We start from the raw sequence: 20,062 nt of genomic DNA on the forward strand, positions 1-20,062 counted from the left end.
TGATGTTGGAAACGGTCCCATGAAATCTATTCCCCATACAACGAAAAGTTTGATTTCCAAAATGTTTTACCATGGCATCTCATGTCATTTCGAGATGTTTCCTGTTCATTGGAATATATTACATGACTTATAGAATTCATGTGCGTCTCTGAAAAGTGTTGGCCAATAAAATCCTAACTGAAGCACTTTTGATGCTATACTTATTCCACCAAAATGCCCTCCATATGGTGACGAGTGGCATTAGCGTAGGATATCTTGCTGCTCTTCTTCTAGAATTCATCTTCGGATTATTTGGTCTATGCATTTCTTGAATAGAAATGGTTCATGCCAGAAGTAATGTCACACATCATGTCAAAATTTCCTTTTGCCCTGGCTAGATAAAACAAGAGGAACAATACCACTAACAAGAAAATTAACTATGTCAGCATACCACGGTGCAGCCGTGACAAATAATATTTTCTCATCAGGGAAATCCTCTTTAATTTCTGTAATGTCAGGACAATCAGGTTTGTTATCTAGCCTAGACAAATGGTCTGCCACTTGATTTTCTATACCTTTTCTATCCTTGATCTCTAAATCAAATTCTTTCAGTAATAATATCCACCGAATTAGTCTAGGCTTTGCATCTTTTTTATTAATCATAAATTTAATGACTGAGTGATCTGTGTGTACAATTACCTTAGTGCCTATTAGATATGGCCTAAACTTATCGAATGCAAATACTACTGCTGAGAGCTCTTTTTTAGTGGTGGTATAGTTCACTTGTGCATCATTAAGAGTTCGACTTGCATAATAGATAACATGAAAATTTTACTTTTTCGTTACCCTAGCACTGCTCTGACTGCATAGTTACTAGCGTCGCACATGAGCTCAAATGGTTCGTTCCAGTCTGGTGGGATAACAATTGGTGTTGCCGAAAGCTTTTTCTTCAAATCTGTGAAGGCATTCAAACAATCATTAGTAAATTCAAATGGATGATTTTGTTGAAGCAAAAGACATAAGGGTTTAGAGATTTGAGAAAAGTCTTTTATGAACCGCCTGTAGTATCCTGCATGTCCAAGGAAACTGCGTATACCTCGCACATTAGTAGGTGGGGATAGATTTGCAATTGCATCCACCTTGGCTTTGTCGACTTCGATGCCATGGCATGAAATTTTGTGACCCAATATTATTCATTCGGTTACCATAAAATGGTATTTTCCCAATTCAGTACTAGGTTGGCTTATTCACATCATTTTAACACCTTGGATAAATTGTCGAGACATCGATCAAAGTCATCACCCGAAACGGAGAAGTCGTCCATAAATATTTCCATGCACTCTTTCACCATATCTGAAAAGATTGCCTTCATGCATCTTTGGAACGTAGCTGTGGCATTACAGAGTCCAAACGACATTCGTCGAAATGCATAGGTACCATACGGGCATGTGAAAGTTGTCTTTTCTTGGTCCTCGAGTGCTATGAAAATTTGGTTATATCCCGAGTATCCATCGAGGAAGCAATAAAATGCTTTTCCCACTAATCTATCTAATATTTGATCGATAAAAGGGAGGGGAAAATGATCCTTCTTTGTGGCTTTATTGAGCTTCATGTAGTCCATGCATAGGTGCCAGCCCTTGACTATTCTCGTGGTGAGTAACTCATCATGCTCGCTTTTGACCATGGTCACACCATCTTTCTTTGGTACGTAATGTACTGGGCTAACCCATGAACTATCGGATATAGGATAAATTACTCTCGCATCCAGCCATTTTATTATTTCCTTCATGACTACCTTATTTATGATTGGGTTGAGCCGTCTTTGGGGTTCTATCGAGGTACTGTGGCTATCATCGAGATTGATTTTGTGCATGCATATGGTCGGACTGATTCCCTTCAAATCTACCATCGTCCAACCTATAGCTTTCATGTGTTGTGACAAAACATTCAACAAACTATTCTCCTGTTCAGAGGTTAGGTTGGCTGAAATAATCACTGGTAGGGTTTCATCAACTCCTAGATAAACATATTTCAAATGTGATGGCAAAGTTTTAAGTTCCAATTTCGGTGCATGTTGTGAAGATGACTATTGAGACTTAACTTAATCATAATCTAAAGGTTCAAATTTCATACCTGACCTATGAAGAAATCTCAATTGGTCCTTTGTCTTTCCTTCGCATCTTACCTTGGTATCACTTTCAGAGTGTTCATTGCTCAGATTTCTATGGTTGGGGCCATAATTGTCAGATTCATCTTCTGAAAATAATTCGTCTCAGCTAAAGTTTTCTACTTCATGAATCTCGGTTGTAGGTTCATGGTACAAAGTACTGTATTCATTAAGCCTTAAGGATTCACCTCGTCCAAGGATTGCCTTTTCTTCATTCTTTTTAATGCATTGGCATTCCTCTGGATCGTCCACGTATTTCATAAAGTTGAATACATTGATCGTGACTCTTTGCTCTCTAACTCTCATGGTGAATTCTCCCTTTTCACAATCTATTAAAATTCTGTCGGTGGCTAAGAATGGGCGTCCCAAATGATTGGTGCATTTTCATCGGCTTCGCAATCCAGGATGAGAAAATTAACAGGAAATACAAATTTATCCACCTTTACTACAACGTCTTCAATTCTGCCCTCAGGTCGCACATAAGACCGGTCAGCAAGCTGTAGGATGAATGATGTGGGATGGGCATGATATCCATCTAGTTTCATGGATATGGACTTTGGTATCAAGTTTACACTTGATCCCAAATCAATAAGAGCTCTCCCTATGAAGTCATTACCAATGGAACATGGTATCACAAAGCTGCCAGGGTCTTTTTTCTTTGGTTGGAGTTTGCTCACTACTGAGTAGATTTATGTTGCCGTGGCGACACGTTCTACCTTCCTTTTTTTGTAACAATTTCTTTTAGAAACTTGGCATAGGAAGACATTTGCTCAATGGCTTCAAGTAGGGGCACATTGATTCACAACTGATCGAGAACATCAACGAATATCTTGAACTAGATGTCATCAGTATACATCTTCAACTGTTGAGGGAACGGTGGTGCAGGTCTCATATCTATTGCTGATGGTGTTGAGGAATCGCTGGCCGTGACCATGAATTCCTTCTCTTCAGGCACTTGCTATCGTTTAGCATTCTCATATTGATCAGGTTGTGTTATGCCTTGGAAAGACTTGTTCAGGTGATCTCCCCCAAACTTATCATCTTGGTCGACTTGTTTTTCACTCCTTAGTATTAGTACAATGCATTGCTCCTTCCCATGATGCTTGGTGACTTCAGTATCACTAGGGAGATTTTCATGTGGCCGAGAATGTAATGTCATGGCAATTTCTCCCACTTGATTCTCCAGCGCTCTGAAAGATGAACTATGGCTTTGCAACAGTGTTGCTTGGCTTTGTAACAAATTTCCTTGATTTTTAATTGTTGCATAATGTTCGTACGTCAAGGTCTTCGTAGAAGCCATGAAATCTTTTGTCGAGGCCAAGAATTCCTGCAAGGATGATTCCAAGGAGTTAGTATTGGAATGAGTGTTAGAGGAAGAAGCTATACCTTTATTGTTGATGGTCAGAATTATTTTGCTGTGGCCTGTAATTTGCGGTTTGATTGTTGCTTCCTTGATTATTCCATGAGAAATTTGGGTACTGTCTCCAACCAGGATTGTACGTGTTCGAACAGGGATTATTGTTATTCCAATTATAGTTGCCCATAAAATTGGTTGACTAATGGTTTTCAGAACATTCGCTCTCATGATGGTTGCCATGAAAGAACAGGCACACATTATTGGTTGCTTTGACTTCTCTTACCTCATTAGGACGTTGCAAAATTTTAAACATGTTGGTTATGGCAAAAAGTTGAGATGCTACCGAATATTTACTCTCTAATTTATATGCTCCATGGGTTTTTTTGCCGGTTCCCAATCTTCCACTTGGAAATTGATAGTCATTATTTGCTATTCTGTCGAGAATGTCAAAAGCTTCCTCGGGTGATTTGTCTAGTAAGGTGCCATTCGCTGAGGCATCTAGCATCATTCGAGTTAGTGCGTTGACTCCATTATAAAACATCACCACTTGCGTCCAATTGTGGAATCTATGGTTAACACATTTACGAAGTAAACTTTTATACCTATCCAAAGATTTGTACATTGATTTATCATCTCCTTGGCGAAAACTCGCAATGTCATTCCGAAGCTGTGTATTCATATTGGGCGGATTATATCGGAGTAGGAAACTCTTGCATAAATCTGCCCATGACTCCATTGATCCGGAAGGAATTCCGCTAAGCCAAGCTCTTGCCCTATCACGTAAGGAGTAAGGAAAAAGCTTCAGTTTGAGCACATCTTCATGTACTCCTTGTTGTCGAAATGAATCACATACTTCAAGGAAAACACATACATGTTGGCTAGCATCTTCATTGGGTGTACCTCCAAATTGGCCGATAGAGTTCAGCATATTAAACATCACTGTTTAAGTTTGAAATGAGTGACTTGTATCTCGGGTACCACTATGCCAGGATTAAGGTCATCGAGAATGGGGTTCAAATGATCTCGTATCTTTCTTGGTCTTGCAACTTGGAGATTAATCGCTGCATCTGGGTCTCATAGATCTCCCATGTCGTTTTGCATTTGATTCAAATGTTCTCTGGTTCTTTGGGCACGCAACCTTTGTCTTAATGATTACTTAACTTCGGGGTCGAATGGTTCCAAAGGTTTACCAGCAGATCTTAATGTCATGCAATAATAAAAACCTATAAAAGAAAATAAAAACTATGTTAGACTAAATAAATATAAAGTGACAAAAAGAACTTATTATGGAAAATATATTTTCGTCAGTTGCCCCTCCCCGAAAACAGCGCTAAAAACTTGATCGCTTGTAAATATATATGCTAAGGCAAGCAAATTTGTGCAAGTATACACAATCGATGCAAGTAATATAGTAGTGAGTGAGTATCATCTCCACATGGATTGGATTAGAAATATATTTTCACCATAACTAGAACTAATGTCACAAACTAAATCCTACTAAGTATTAGAACTAAGAACTAATACGAATAAACTAAGAAGAATAATTCAATGATTTCAGAATAATGTAGTTGAGACAAACAAAATATGCAAACAGATAAAACAAAACAAAACAAGTATTGCTTTAAATATAATGCAAACAACCTCTCATATTCAGACGTGTCACAGAGCACTGATGCTAAACTACTATCTTGACAACAATAATTCTAAGTTTTGAATGAATTATTATGCCTTACTAAGATGCCCGACAGGATTACTAGGTATTCTTGGACGGTTGCTATGGTAATACCTCTCGGTGTTAACTATAGACGTTGTCTTAACCTACTCTAGCAATTATCCCTTTTAGTCGCTTGAAACTCACTCCTTATCTCTAAGGTAGACAAGTTAGAACTTCACCATCCCGGATTCATTCCTTCGCTCACGTTGATCTATCTTAATTCTCTCGAATCTAAGAATCACTATCTAGACAAAGGACTATCTCTCGATGCTCTCACAATGCCAAGACATATTTTACCGAAACCCCAGGCGATCTCTCAATGCTCTTACAGTGTTAAGGTAAAATATTTAAACTATGAGCAAAATAGTCATAAGCAAACATAATTCATCATTCATAAACATAAAAATATTGTTTAGGCAAAACAAAGTTTAACACCAAGTAAAGCATTCATGGTGTTATCAAAGATCATCCAAGATTTAACCATTTAATATAACCCCAAATAAAATAAGAATTAAGAACAAAAGAAGAAAGACTCCCAAAATCGGGGGTTCTGTCGTTGCAATCCTGATCAGCACCACGTCTGCCTTGGTTATCACCCTCTCTCGAGGCCTGATCACCGCTCTGCTATCGTCTGGCTATGGAGGACACCAAGGAAGATTTGTGGGTAGACGGTGGGAAAACACTGCAGTTGCTTGCTCACACCTTAGGTAAAGTTATTCTCTCTTCTTCTTTCATGCCTCATTTCTTTTTTCGGCTACGGCTGAATATTTATAAGGAAAAATATCCTAGGGCTTTGCATGCTTCTAGAGTTTCCTTAATTAGTCGTTATTAATTTCCTAAGCTTAAAAAGGAAAGGTGGCTAGCGGTCGTCAGAACAATCAAGGTAAATTTGATTCAGAAGTCTCGGGATTAGGTTCAGGGATTGATTTAGAAATAGGTTTTTGTCATCTCTTATAAATTTGCAACTCGGATTGAGGAATTTGAGGTGAAGTGATATGTTGATCATGCCGAGATAAATGTGTTTCGGTGGACTTGTTTGACAAGGATACTTTTTCTGGGTTCGGTAGTGTTGTTTGGTCTGGCTGTAGTGATTTTATAGGCTTATTCGACTGGTTTAACTAGTTTGAAGGTGCTGGTTAATCAAAAAGAGCTGGTTGCAAATAAAGTGACAATTGTTGTGAGTCTACAAACTGATATTCATTATATGACTCCCCCTGAATAGCAGTTTTAAGGAAAAAAAGGTGTTTTTTCAAAGAAAGTAACATCCATAGTAATAAAGAATTTCTTTGTACGAGGATAATAACTCCAAAAGCCTTTTTGAGTCGATGAATAACCCAGAAACACACACCAAAATGCTTGAGGATCTAATTTGGACATGAAAGGAACATTGTTATGAATGAACACATTACAACCAAAAACTCTGAGGGGTAACAATGAAGTCATCGGTTTAAAATTGGGAAAAAACTGAAGAAAAACATCTCTCGGACACTTAAATTGTAACGGTTTACTAGGGAGACGATTAATTAAATAAGTGGTAGTTAAAAGGGCTTCCCCCAAAAATAGTTAGGAACATTTGTGGAAAAAAGTAGAGACTGAGTAACCTAAAAAAGATGCTTGTTTTTTCGCTCAGTAATCCCATTTTGTTGAGGATAATTGACACACGAAGTGAGATTGACAATCCTAGTTTCCTAAAAGAAAGAACCCAAAACATTGGCGAAATACTCACTACCATTGTCAGAATGAAACATTTGGATTAAACACTGAAATTGGGTTTCAACCATCTTATGGAACAATTTAAATATTTCACAAGCTTTAGATTTGGTTTTCATGAGAAAGGTCTGGGTAGTACGAGTGTGATCATCAATAAATGAAATAAACCACCGAAACCCATGTAAAGATGCGACCCGATATGGTCCCCAAATATCACTATGGATCATGGTAAATGGTTTGGAAGGTTTATATAGGGAAGGTAGATAAACACTCTTAGTTTGTTTAGCAAGTAGACAAATATCACAAGAAAAAGATTTTGGACTTTTATTGACAAACAAATGTGGAAACAATTTTGTAAGATAAAAGAAATTGGGATGTCCTAACTGAAAATGCAATAGCATAACATCGGTTGAAGGTTCAAGTAAAGGAAATTGGTGTATAACATTGAAAGAAGTAGATGGGTGGGAAAATAAAGTTGTTGGAAGTAGGTAAAGACCCCCACAAAGCCTAGCACTGCCAATCACTTTCCCCGAGCTATAATCCTGAAATTCACAAAACTCAGAGTTAAATTTCGTGGTACATCATAAATCGGCAGACAACTTGCTAATGGAGATAAGATTGCAAGTGAGATTGGGAACATAAAGAAAATGACAACAAAATTTCCTGATTTATTCGAATAGACCTATGACCGACAACACCAAATAGAGAACCATCAGCTGTTCGAAATATGACAGATAGACGAGTCGACATGAAAACTGTGAAAGAGCCGAAGATCACCTGTCATATGATCACTTGCACCAAAATCCACATTCCAAGTAAGAGTGGTGGATGTATTAGCCAAAGTAGCATATGGAATTCCACCTACAGGTTCTGATTGGGAATGAGTGTTTAACTGACTAAAAACTGCTGCAACTCTTCCATTTGTTTTTTAGTAAACGAATTTCCTTGTAAATCAGTATTCATAACACAATTTCCTTGAGTATCACGTTGTTGATGATATTTTGAATACTTCCCATCAGTAGGCTTCTACGACATTTGAATATCATGAGGCAAAGAACCAAAGGGAACTTTTGTTCCTGATGCTTTTGTTATAGGATCAGGTTCTGGATCACGTGACTTTTGTTATTATCCATACCTGGAAAATCTAGCCTTCTCAAGTCATCGTTCAAAGCTCCTTGATTACCAACGAATTGGTTTCTCGATGAATACCAAGGGTTTTGGGGAAACCCTAGAAAATTAGGCGTGAAAGGTGGATGGGTTATTTGCGGCCAGAGAGTCTGGAGATCCCGTGCATTAGATCGCCAAGATGGCAGCAAAGGGAGTGCACACCCAACTGCTGCAACGGCCGGATCTAAGGGCAACGGCTCTGCTGCCACTATTGCGGTTGAGGAATAAGCATGGCAGTAACACTGGACATTAATGGAGATTGTTGTTGTTGTTTCTCCAACGCTTCAGTGGGGAAATCAATTGGCACAGGGAGATGTGAGAACCTATCAGGTTAACTGATGAATCAACTAGATTTAGGTGAAGGATCGGTCACCTAACTGATACCATGTTGAAAATAGGGCTAATGTAAAGTGAAGTAAAAGGAATTAAGTGACAAAATAAATTAAATGATAAAGGTAAGAAAAAGTGAAAAACTTCACTGTCGTATATTCATCTAAAACATGTTACAAGTTTAATAAATATATACAGTAGTTAAGAACAAGTATTTAATTTAAACTAAACTACTTAGTAGTTATCCTTATCTATCTAACTTTCTAAGAGTTAGTGTTATATTAAAATACTAACTAATTATCCTTATCTATCGCATAACCTATATTGTCTTTGCAGCAACTGTTGCAATATCTACTACTGCACAATGTCTTATTGCTTGATTTCTAATCGAGGTTTCTTCTACAACTGATATAGATTATTAGGATCTTGCATGAAGGACCATGGGACTTGTGAACCCATGGGAAGTGAAACTTGCCCGGTTTGTGACGCAAGAAAAGATGTAGCAGTTGAGGCCGTATGTTGCAGCTGCCTGTGGTGCATTTGTTGGACACTTGGGTTTTGAAGAAATCCCTTCTGGCCCACAGAAGATCCATCAATTACTAATGAACCTGACATGCTTATATTGTTGAAAGAGAATGACATGAGCGATCCTGATAAGCGCATATATGAATCGGTATTAAAGCTAACACTTCTCTACAAGTGGAGACCTCCTGACAATGTTGAATTTTCATATGTGACCAAAGAACTTGCCCCAACACTATGTTCAGAGTTTGCCACACCGTTCAATAGAGCACTGTTCATATCGCCCGAAACCGGACCCAGATTAGGATGCCCAGTTCCAGGAATTGAATTTGATGAGTTCTCATAAGGTGAGCTCAAACGAGATCTAACTATAGCCTGGGACTGACCATCTCATTGGAAGAAAATTCCAGAACTCAAGGAAGTTTGAGTTAACCCGCCAACCACCCAAGAAGGTGCCATTGGAGGCACTACCCCTTGTTGGCTGATGTCTAAATATCTATCCAGTACCATACCTTATAATAATAAATACGCCCTCAACAATCTAATGAAGATATCTAAAAGTAGTACATAATAGGAAAATCATATGACAAAAATGAAAATTTCAACGTGCTTTAAGAGAACAAAGTTCTAATTTTTACCAACAAGATTCCACTCAGATGAATCAAACAATACTAGAAACACTATGAAAACATGTCGCAAAGACTTCGAAGATTAATCCCACATTTTTAAAGAAACTAACTTCTTTAATTATTGGAAAACCAATGCAAACACCATAGAAAGAAAAAAAAATAATGTAGAAATCAGCTCATTGATCGCGTGTATAAATGTATGTTGTGGTACGTAATTTTGTGCAAGTATACACAATCGAAGCAAGTAATATAGAAGTAGGTGAGTTATTATCTCTATAGGGATTAGTGAGAATCTTTGATGATTACTACAACTAAAACTAGGTGTCACTAACTAGTCCTAAGATTATTTTCTAATAGTATTCACAAAAGAAAAACAAGTAATAGCAAACAGATGAAAAAAGGTATGGTCGAGGCAAGAAAAATTGTAAAGTGAAGTGAATAGAAAAGTTTTGTCGTGGAAAGAAAAATAAGAGAAGGTAAACAAATAAATGTTGTCAAGGCAAAGAAAAATGTTTAGTTCAATATATTCTGAGAAACCTCACATAATCAAACCTCTAATGGAGTACTTGAGTTGGATTCGCTAAGGCAAGAAATTATTCTATGTCTAGGATGATTTAGTATGCTATGCCTATGTTGTTCGACATGATTTACTAGAGTGTTCCTAGAACTTTTGCTACGAAAATACTAGCCAACGTGAACGAGAACCCTTGGTTTGTCAAACTGTTGCTGCAGCAATACCCCTCAGCGTAAACTATAGCTCTAGCCTATCTACTCAAGCATTTACCCTTCTTGGTCGAATGAAACCCTCTCCTTATATCTAAGGCAAATTAAAACATCACCATCCCGGATTAGTTCCCTTGTTCACGTAGATCTAACCTAACTCTTTCAAATATTATGTACCAACTCCTAGAAAAATGGCAATCTTTCAAAAGCTCTTACAAAGACTAAAAAAGTTTTTTCGTGGCACCAACAATCTTTCAAAAGCTCTTATAGTGCCAAGGCAAAAGATTAAAACAATGAACAAAACAACATTAAACAAAAACATACTTAATCATTCATTAATAATCGAATAAAGTATCATTCAAGCACTTCTAACACCAAATAAAACAGTTTATGGTGTGACAAACATTATCCCAAAAATAATCTTTAAATACAAGCCATTAAATGATATGAAAATGAAAAACAATAGGAAGAAAAACTCCTAGAACAGAGCTGTGTTGTGACATCAGACCACCACCATGACTGATCTAGTGGCCAACCCCTCTCGAGGGCCTAGCCGCTGCTCCAGTAAAGCCTGGCTATAGAGGGCACCAAGGACGGTCGAGTGGGGGATGGTGGAAAAGGATGTGTTGCAACCACCTTTCTCCAAGCCTCACTTTTAGGGTATTTTCTCTCCTCTCTTTTAGGGTGGTATAACGAAATATTTATAGTGGGAATTTTTGGGGTTTAGTACCCTTGAAAATTCCCTAAATACCATTGGTTTCATGCCTATTGTGTGAATAATATGGCAGTTGGTAGTGGTCCCAAATTCCTTAGCAGGGGCATGGTTTCACGAGAGGTGTATTGGACAGCTTGCCAAGTGATGTCAGCAGTTTCATCTCATGTTGCGTCAGACTTGTGAGATAAAAACTCACATGGGCAAGAAAATTTGTTCCTCACTGTCGTTGTCTTCTATCTGCTGACCCTAACAAATTAATCTGTCTCGGCAAATAAATTCTTCCTATTTCCTGTATCATTACAACCAATAAACAACCCTTCTCCTCAACAGTATCAGTTTAGTCAAATAAACTTTGCCTCGATAAAACTTATCCACCACATGCAAATATGTCATAAATGCAAATATATGCAGCTAAAATGCCATGTCAATGGCTTTTAGACAATCAATAACTTAAGTAAAAAGACCTAAAATATAGTCTTTTTACGGAGTTATCACACCCCCCAAACTTAAGCTATTACTTGTCCTCAAGAAATGGATAATGAGCAATAGAAACATAAAGTGTCAATGCAAAGTATAAATTAAGACAATCAAGTGGTTTAAAATTTCAGCCCTCAGCAAAAAGTTTGACCTAAACATGCTAGACTGAATGAGAAATCAAGCACCTTTCCTTAGGCAGGACTCTTTATCAGTGTGTGTACATGATTGTATCTAGTCTATGCTTAACGAATTTAGAAAACTCCTAAGTAAGTTCTTTTGTTTTGCCAAGGCATAAAATTATTTATTAAGCACAACTTCTCTCATGTTTATTCAACATGTAACTTTATTTTTTTTCAACACTACTTCAAGGGGAGTCAGCTCATCACACCTACATTCCCACACTCTAGGTAAAAGAAAGCATACCTTCCACCCCCGAGCTAGTCAGGTAGAGTCATCCCATGACTGCTTTCATTCACTCATGTGCTAAGGCTACCATTTATTTAAGGGGGTTTCCAGGTAAAGCTGTTGCATTGAGCATTGTCCCTCTACATTTATGCAGAGGCATTTATTTACAATCATTTTCAATCTTAATCTTCATTTTTATTCAACATGTAATTTCATTTTTTTCAACACTACTTCAAGGGGAGCCAACTCATCACACTTACCTTCCCACACTCTAGGTGAAAGGAAGCATACCTTCCATCCCCGAGCTAGTCAGGTAGAGTCATCCCATGACTGCTTTCATTCACTCATGTGCTAAGGATACCATTTATTTAAGGGGGTTTCCAGGTAAAGTTGTTGCACAGAGCACTATCCCTCTACATTTATGCAGAGGGAATTTATTTGCAATCATTTTCAATCTTAATGCTAAGGAGTTTATCTTAATCTTTTCAATCATTTTATGCCATGACGAGAAAAAGTTATATCCTAAAAATTTTCTAAGTACCTTAAGCATAGAAAACATACAATTATGTTAACAGGATCACAAAGAATCAAGTCATAAGGTTGGCTCCATCATTCTAAATAGTCATGTACAATAATTCTTGCCTAGGCAATAAAAAATTTCTTTCATCATTGGGCATCCTTAATTCATTCTAATAAACTATCCTAACCATAACTCATATTATGACAAAAATATTTCTACTAATCATTATCAATGCAATTAACTAAGTGTGAAACACACCACATCCCCCAAACTTGAGGGATACATTGTCCTCAATGCATGAAAACGAGAGCAAGATAAATTACTCTAAAATGCTATGCGAATGCAAATGTAAAGATGTACCTTATTATGGTGGTTCAATTCTGCTGGACGCTTGAGGTTTAGCGTTTCTTGAGAGGAAGGGTCTGATAGATCCTATTTTATATGAGGGTTACGGTGATTGAGGTTAAATATTAACATGACCAATTGATCATTTGATGCGACGCCTGGTCCTGAGAGGACTATCTTGTAGTAGCATCTTCTCGGTGGGTGAGGTCTCAGCAGGTGCGTTCAAGGGCTGGCTAGCTTCAGGATCGACAACCGGATCAATGGTCAAATCAGGTGGCTGATCTGGGGTGGGATGTGTATCAATTGGTTCAACAACAAATTTGGTCGTGGTAAATTCTTCTTCGAACAATTCGGGTGAAATCACCTGAATGTGCTTCGAGGAGGAGGAAGAGGTCGATATGAGGTAGTCATAAGTCTTGGCTGGTGCCACAAACTTCAGGTGCCTTGAAAAATTCTCCCACTTGTGTTGCTTGACAATATCCATCACTTCAGGCCCAAAAGGCTTCTCATCAGCTTCATAGAACACAAATCCATCTTCACGATAGACTTGACATTGTTGTAACATTTTAAACTTCTTCTCAATTCATTAGCACTTTGAAAGCTCCTGGGTTTGATTTGTAATTAACCATGTTGTCTTGGCAGCAGATTTTGAACAGAGAAAGAAAACAATTAGACTTGAAATGGAAAGCTATGGAAGTTTCGGGGGAAAAGGAAAAAAACAAAGAAAGAGAAAAAGATGAAGATGAAGAGGAAATAAAGAGAAACTGTGATAGAGAAAAAAAGTGGGTGGTTTTTTTAGGAAAAATAGGTAAGTGGGCAGTTTTCTGGGGTTAACAAAGGAAAAGTAAAAAAACAGTAAGATAGGATAATAAATAAAAAAGATTTTAGGATGTGATAAAAAAGAATAAAATAATAACGGAAAAGATATCTCCCTCTCAAAATTGTCACCCAAAATTTTTTATTAGGGTTTTGCTTCCTCCCATGTGTGTGCCTCAACCCTAAGTTATCATGTGTCAAAAGATTACTAAAGATACAATATAGAGAATAAAATAAAGATAAATAACTCGTGTAGAATAAAGTAAAGAAGAGTTATTTATGTACAAAATACAAAATATTATACTTGGGCAAAGAAATTTGTTCATAGAAGAGAAACACACTCTTGGGCATTGTGGAGTAGCAACTCTGTTTTGTCACGTAGGATTGGTGCTCCATTGTATGCATTCAGTCTTTGACCATTCACCTTAAAAGTTATCCCACTATCCAAGTTTGTGATTTCTATTGTGCCATGGCTATAAACTTGAGTTGTAGAGTAGTACTTGTTGGCCAGGAAAAAATTATCGTGGCAAAATTTTCCAGTTGTGCCACTTTTTTGTCTTTTCTTTGTAGAGACAAGCATTCTCATACGCTTGAGCTCTAAATTATTCCATCGCATTTAGCTCCAACAACCTTCTTTCTCTAGCAAGCTGTGCATCTATATTAAGTTTCTTGATGACCCAAAATACCTTGTGTTTTAGTTCCATGGGCAAATGACATGTTTTTCCATAAACTAACTTGAATGGAGACATCCTTAGTGGCGTTTTAAATGTTGTACGATAAGCCCAAAGTGCCTCATCGAGCTTTGGTGACTAATCTTTTCTTATTGAGTTAACCACATTCTCAAGTATTTGCTTGATCTCACGGTGGAGACCTCAGTCTGTCCATTAGTCTGGGGGTGGTATGCCGTGGCAATTTTATGTTGCACCCAATATCTTTGCAATGCCTTGACAATTAATTTGTTGTCAAAGTGGGTGCCCTCATCACTGATAATTGCTCTTAGAACTCCAAAACATGTGAATATATTTTTGTACAAGAATTTTAGCTCGGTCTTGGAGTCATTTCTAGGTGTTGTCACGGCCTCAACTCATTTGGATATGTAGTACACAACTAAAACTATGTACAAATCATTAAAGGACGATGAGAAGGATCCCATAAAATCGATTCACCATATATCGAAGAGTTCAACTTCCAAAATATTTTGCTATGGCATCTCATTTCTCTTCGATATATTCTCGATGTGTGGGCATTGATCACGTGACTTATAGAAGTCTTGCACCTCCTTGAATAAGGTGGGCCAATAGAAGCTAGATTGGAGGACCTTTGTAACAGACCTCATCTTACCAAAGTGCCCTCTACACGAGGATGTATAGCAATGAAATAGGATCTCTTTGCATTCTTCTTCGGAGACGCACCTCTGGATTATTTGATCTACATATTGCTTGAATAAGAACGGTTCATCTCAATAATAATGGCGTATATCATGTCTAAACTTTTTTCGGCCCTAGCAAGATAAATCTAGAGGCATAATACCACTAACAAGAAACTTAACTATGTCATCATACCACAACACTGCCGCGACAAATAAAATTTTCTCGTCAGGGAATTCCTCCTGAATTTCTTTCATGTCATGGAAAATGTTTTTGTTCTCTAGCCTAAACATGTGATCTACTACTTGGTTCTCGGTTTTCTTCCTATATTTTACCTCTAAATCAAATTCTTGCAGCAAGAGTATCTATCTACTAAGTCTAGGCTTGGCATCATTTTTATTCACTAGGTATTTAATGGTTGAGTGATCAGTGTGTACAATGACCTTAGTGCCTATAAGGTATACCCTAAACTTATCAAAAGTGAATACTAAGGCAAATAATTCTTTTTCAGTGCTGTTATAGTTAAGTTGTGCATCATTTAGGGTACTACTAGCATAATAAATAACATGAAAGATTTTACTTTTTCGTTGCCCGAGCATTTCCCCTACTGCGTAGTCACTTACGTCGTACATCAGCTCAAAAGGGGCGTCCCAATAAGGTGGAACATAAATTTTTTTAAAAAATAATTCGTACCGAGGTAAGTTTTTTCTTCAGATTTGTGAACGTGCTGAGACATTTATCATTGAACACGAACGACTGATTTTGCTACAGCAACAGACATAAAGGCTTTGAAATCTTTGAAAAATCTTTGATGAAACTCCTATAGAATCCCACATGCCCTTAATAGTGGTGGGTGGAGGCAGATTCTCAATCACTTCCACATTAAGTTTATCAACTTCGATGTCGTGGCGAGAAATTTTGTGTCCTAACACAATTCCTTCTGTCACCATAAAGTGACATTTCTCCCAGTTTAGCACAAGGTTGGACTCATCACATCGCTTCAGTACTTTAGATAAATTTTCGAGGCATTGGTCAAAGTCACTGCCCTAGACGGAAAAATCATAAATGAATATTTCCAAGAAGTCATCTACCATGTCTGAGAAAATGGCTATCATACACCTCTGAAAAGTTGTTGAGGCATTGTATAATCCGAATGACATCCTTCTAAAGGCATATATGCCATATGGGCTGGTGAAGGTGGTATTCTTCTGATCTTTGGGCGCTATGGCAATATGATTTAACCCATAATATCTGTCGAGAAAACAATAAAATGCCTTGCTCACCAAATGATCAAGCATTTGATCGATGTAAGGGAGGGGGATATAGTCATTCTTCATCGCCTTGTTTAGTTTTCAATAGTCCATACAAATCCTCCACCCCATGACAGTTCTTTTTGTCAAAAGCTCATCATTCTCTTTCTTTACCACAGTCACGCCACCCTTCTTCGGTACACATTGAATCGGGCTGACCCAAGAGCTATCGGATATAGGATAGATCACCCTAGCATCTAGCCATTTGATGATTTCCTTCATCACCACTTTCTTTATTATCGGGTTAAATCTCCTTTGAGGTTCCATAGAATTACCGTGGTAATCATCTAATTGGATTTTATGCATGCATAATGTAGGGTTGATTGCCATCAAGTCTTCCATAGTCCACCCGAGAGCTTTTTTATACTATGACAAACATTCAACAAATTACCCTCTTGCTCGGGGGTTAGACTAGAAAAAATTATAACTGTTAAAGTATCATCACTACCTAGGTAAGCATATTTCAAATGTGATGGCAAAGGTTTAAGCTCCAAGGTAGGTGCATGCTAGAGCGAAGGTTTTGGAGGAATGAATTCATTAAAATCAAAGGGTTTGAATCTCATACCTGGTCTAGCTTGAAATAAGCTAGATTGTTCCACATCCCATGAATAATCCTCGGACTCCGCATTTGCTCTATCTTCAGTATGTCTGTCATTTGCCTCAATCGAAAAAATTTTGCCTAGGCGAATATTTTTGTATGCCTCATTCTGAGAAAATTTGCATGGGCCAAAATTATTGTATCCCTATGGCTGTAAAATATCAATGTGGTAAAATTTTTTACATTCATTCACCTTAAAGATATTATCTTAGCAAAGAGTATCATACTCGTTTAGATGTAAAAAATTGTTTTTAAAAAAAATTTATGTTCCAACTTCTTCCATTGACTTCATGTCTCCAATGCAATGGCATTCTTTTGAATCATCAATATATTTAAAAGTATTGAAGACATTGATTGTAACGTTTTGATCAGCCACCCTCATCGTGAACTCTCCCTTCTCACAATCTATTAGGATGCACCAATTGGCTAAGAAGAGATGCCCAAGAATAATATGTGCATTTTCGTTAGCCTCGCAGTCTATAATAAGGAAGTCTACTGGAAAAAAAATTGTCCACTTTCACTATAACATCTTCAATTTTACCCTCGGGACGAACATGTGATTGGTCAGCTAGTTGCAAAATCACGGTGGTTGGTCGAGTATTACCCATTCCAAGCTTCAAAACTATGGACTTGGACATCATATTTACGATGGATCCTAAGTCAAATAGGGCTCTTCCAAAATGATTTTCACCTATGGAACATGGTATAACAAAGCTGTCAGGATCTCTTTGTTTCGGCAAAAATTTACTTAATGCAGAACAATATTCTTTTGCCATGGAAACATTTTCTAGTCTTTACACCTTTATCTTTTTCGTGACAATATCCTTCAAGAATTTGGCATAGGAATGCATCTGCTCAATGGTTTCGAGCAATGGAACATTGATATACGACTTATCAAGGACATACACAAACTTTTTGAACTGGACCTCGTTGTTATGCTTCTTCAACCGTTGAGGGGAGGGTGGTGGGGGCCTGACTTCATCTGCTACAGGTGGGGGGTGAAAATTTTGCATTGACAATGAATTTTCCACCATCAGTTGGGTGACTTGTTGAACCCTCGTCCTTTTCTTTCTCATTAGGAAAATATTATTGTTTAGCATGTTTAGCTTGACCTTCAGTTCTTCATGTGTCATGCCTTAGCGAGAAATTTCTTGCTTCTTCCCCCCCAAAACATATCATCAAGATTAATCTAGGTGTCACTCCTCAGCGTAAGCGCACTACATTTCTCATTTCCATGAGGCTTAGTGACCTTAGTGTCATTAGGGAGGCTTCCTTGTGGGCGAGAATGTAATGTCGTGGCAATTTGGCCCACTTGGAGTATTTACCTTTCTTAGTCAAATGAAAATCTCTCCTTATCTCTTACGTGGATTATAACCTCGCCATCCTGAATTAGTGTCCTTGTTCAAGCAGATCTAACCTAACACTTTCAAATATAGGTGTCAACTCCTAGAAAATTGACAATCTTTCAAAAGCTCTTACAAAGAGTAGGAATATTTTGTCGTGGCACCAGCAATCTTTCAAAAGCTCTTATAGTAACCGTCGTAACCATTTTTTCGAAAAAAAATAATTAAATATTATTTTAAAAATAGTTATAACTTTAATTTGGAAAATTTGGCGAGTTGGAATTAATTTGGATTAAATTGAAAAAGGAGTCGCCATCGACCTTTGGGCTAGGTATTTCAAATACCTAAAAACGTCTTTTAAAACAATTTTAAGGCAAAATCATTTTTTAAGACAAAAATTGGTCTGCGTTTACCTAAGATTCGTTTTAAAAAGATTCGGGAGTCGGTTATGCGTGGAGAAGGATTAGCACCCCCACAGTGCCCAAAATTGGTATTGTGTCGCTTACACGTTGTCCTAAATGGTGGAAATCATGAATCAAATATAAAGTTAAAATATGAACCCTTTATTAAAGTTAATTAATTTGTTTTGAATCAATTAATTAGAGAAAATTCTTTAACTTGAAAAGAAGTCTTGAGATTAGCAATCCTCCATCGGGAAAGCTATTTCTACTATTTCTTATCCGTAAAAATTATCCCCTCATCGATAAATATGTGAATCGAATATAAAAAAATCGATGTTTACAAACAACAAAATAAATTATTTAACTTAAAAATGAATCGAATATAAAATGTAGAATGATGATCGATAATTTGCATGAAATGAAATAAATTTATTTAGAGACATTCATTGCAATATTTGACTTAAAATGAAATGAATTAATAATTATCAAAATACAATTGATTTATTTCAAGTTCGTATTTGGTTCGAATGTCATATTGAATTACATCACTTCGATCAAGTGGTGCTTTCCACGCCCATTCTACAAATTTCGTTCTTGAAAATAAAAATTGAATATTTCATCCATGGATATAATACAATGGAAATAAATGTAATTAAAAATACAAAATAAAATGGTTACATTAAATGGAACTAAAAAAAATTATTTACATAATACAAATAACCACGTAATATGTAAAATACATTCATACATAAATGACTAAAATAAAAATAAATAACTATTACAAACCAAAATAAAATATCAAAAATAAGCATTTAAGGGACTAAAATATTATTAACAAAAATTTAAAGGATTGAACAGTAAATATAGAAAGTTAAAGGACCAAAATAGCAAAAATAGAAACTTAAAGGACTAAAATAGCTAAAATAGCAAGTTAAAGGACTAAAATAGAAAAAATAGAAACTTAAGGGATTAAACAATAACTACAAATAATCCAGAGCCAAAATCACAAATACTAAATAATACATGTACTAAAAATGAAAATAACCCAAAAATAATATAAAGGACTGAAATGAAATAAACAAGAACACCAAGGAGCAAATAATAATTAATCTTAAATACCAAATAGTGCCTAAAATAAAATATTTAAAAATTCCATGGTCAAATTAGAATATCAGCTAAAATACAAACCACACAAAACCAGTGACTAAAATGAAACTTTTGAAAATATCAAAACCAGAATCAAATATAAACAAAAATGGTATAATACATATGATAGTGACTAAAATGTAAACATGGAAAAATAAAGGTTCAGAACAAAACAACGTAAACTCCATTCCATGGTCCAAATCTTGAGATTACAAAGAACGGGGACCTAATATGCAAATATCCCACATGTAAAATTACAGACCCCCTCCCCCATCAAAACTACGTCGTTTTGGACATGTTATATAAGCCCAAAAACAAAGC

This window comes from Hibiscus syriacus, unplaced genomic scaffold, assembly GCF_006381635.1.
Source record: "Hibiscus syriacus cultivar Baekdansim isolate YM2019G1 unplaced genomic scaffold, ASM638163v2 tig00000916_pilon, whole genome shotgun sequence".
In the NCBI taxonomy this organism is placed as follows: domain Eukaryota; kingdom Viridiplantae; phylum Streptophyta; class Magnoliopsida; order Malvales; family Malvaceae; genus Hibiscus; species Hibiscus syriacus.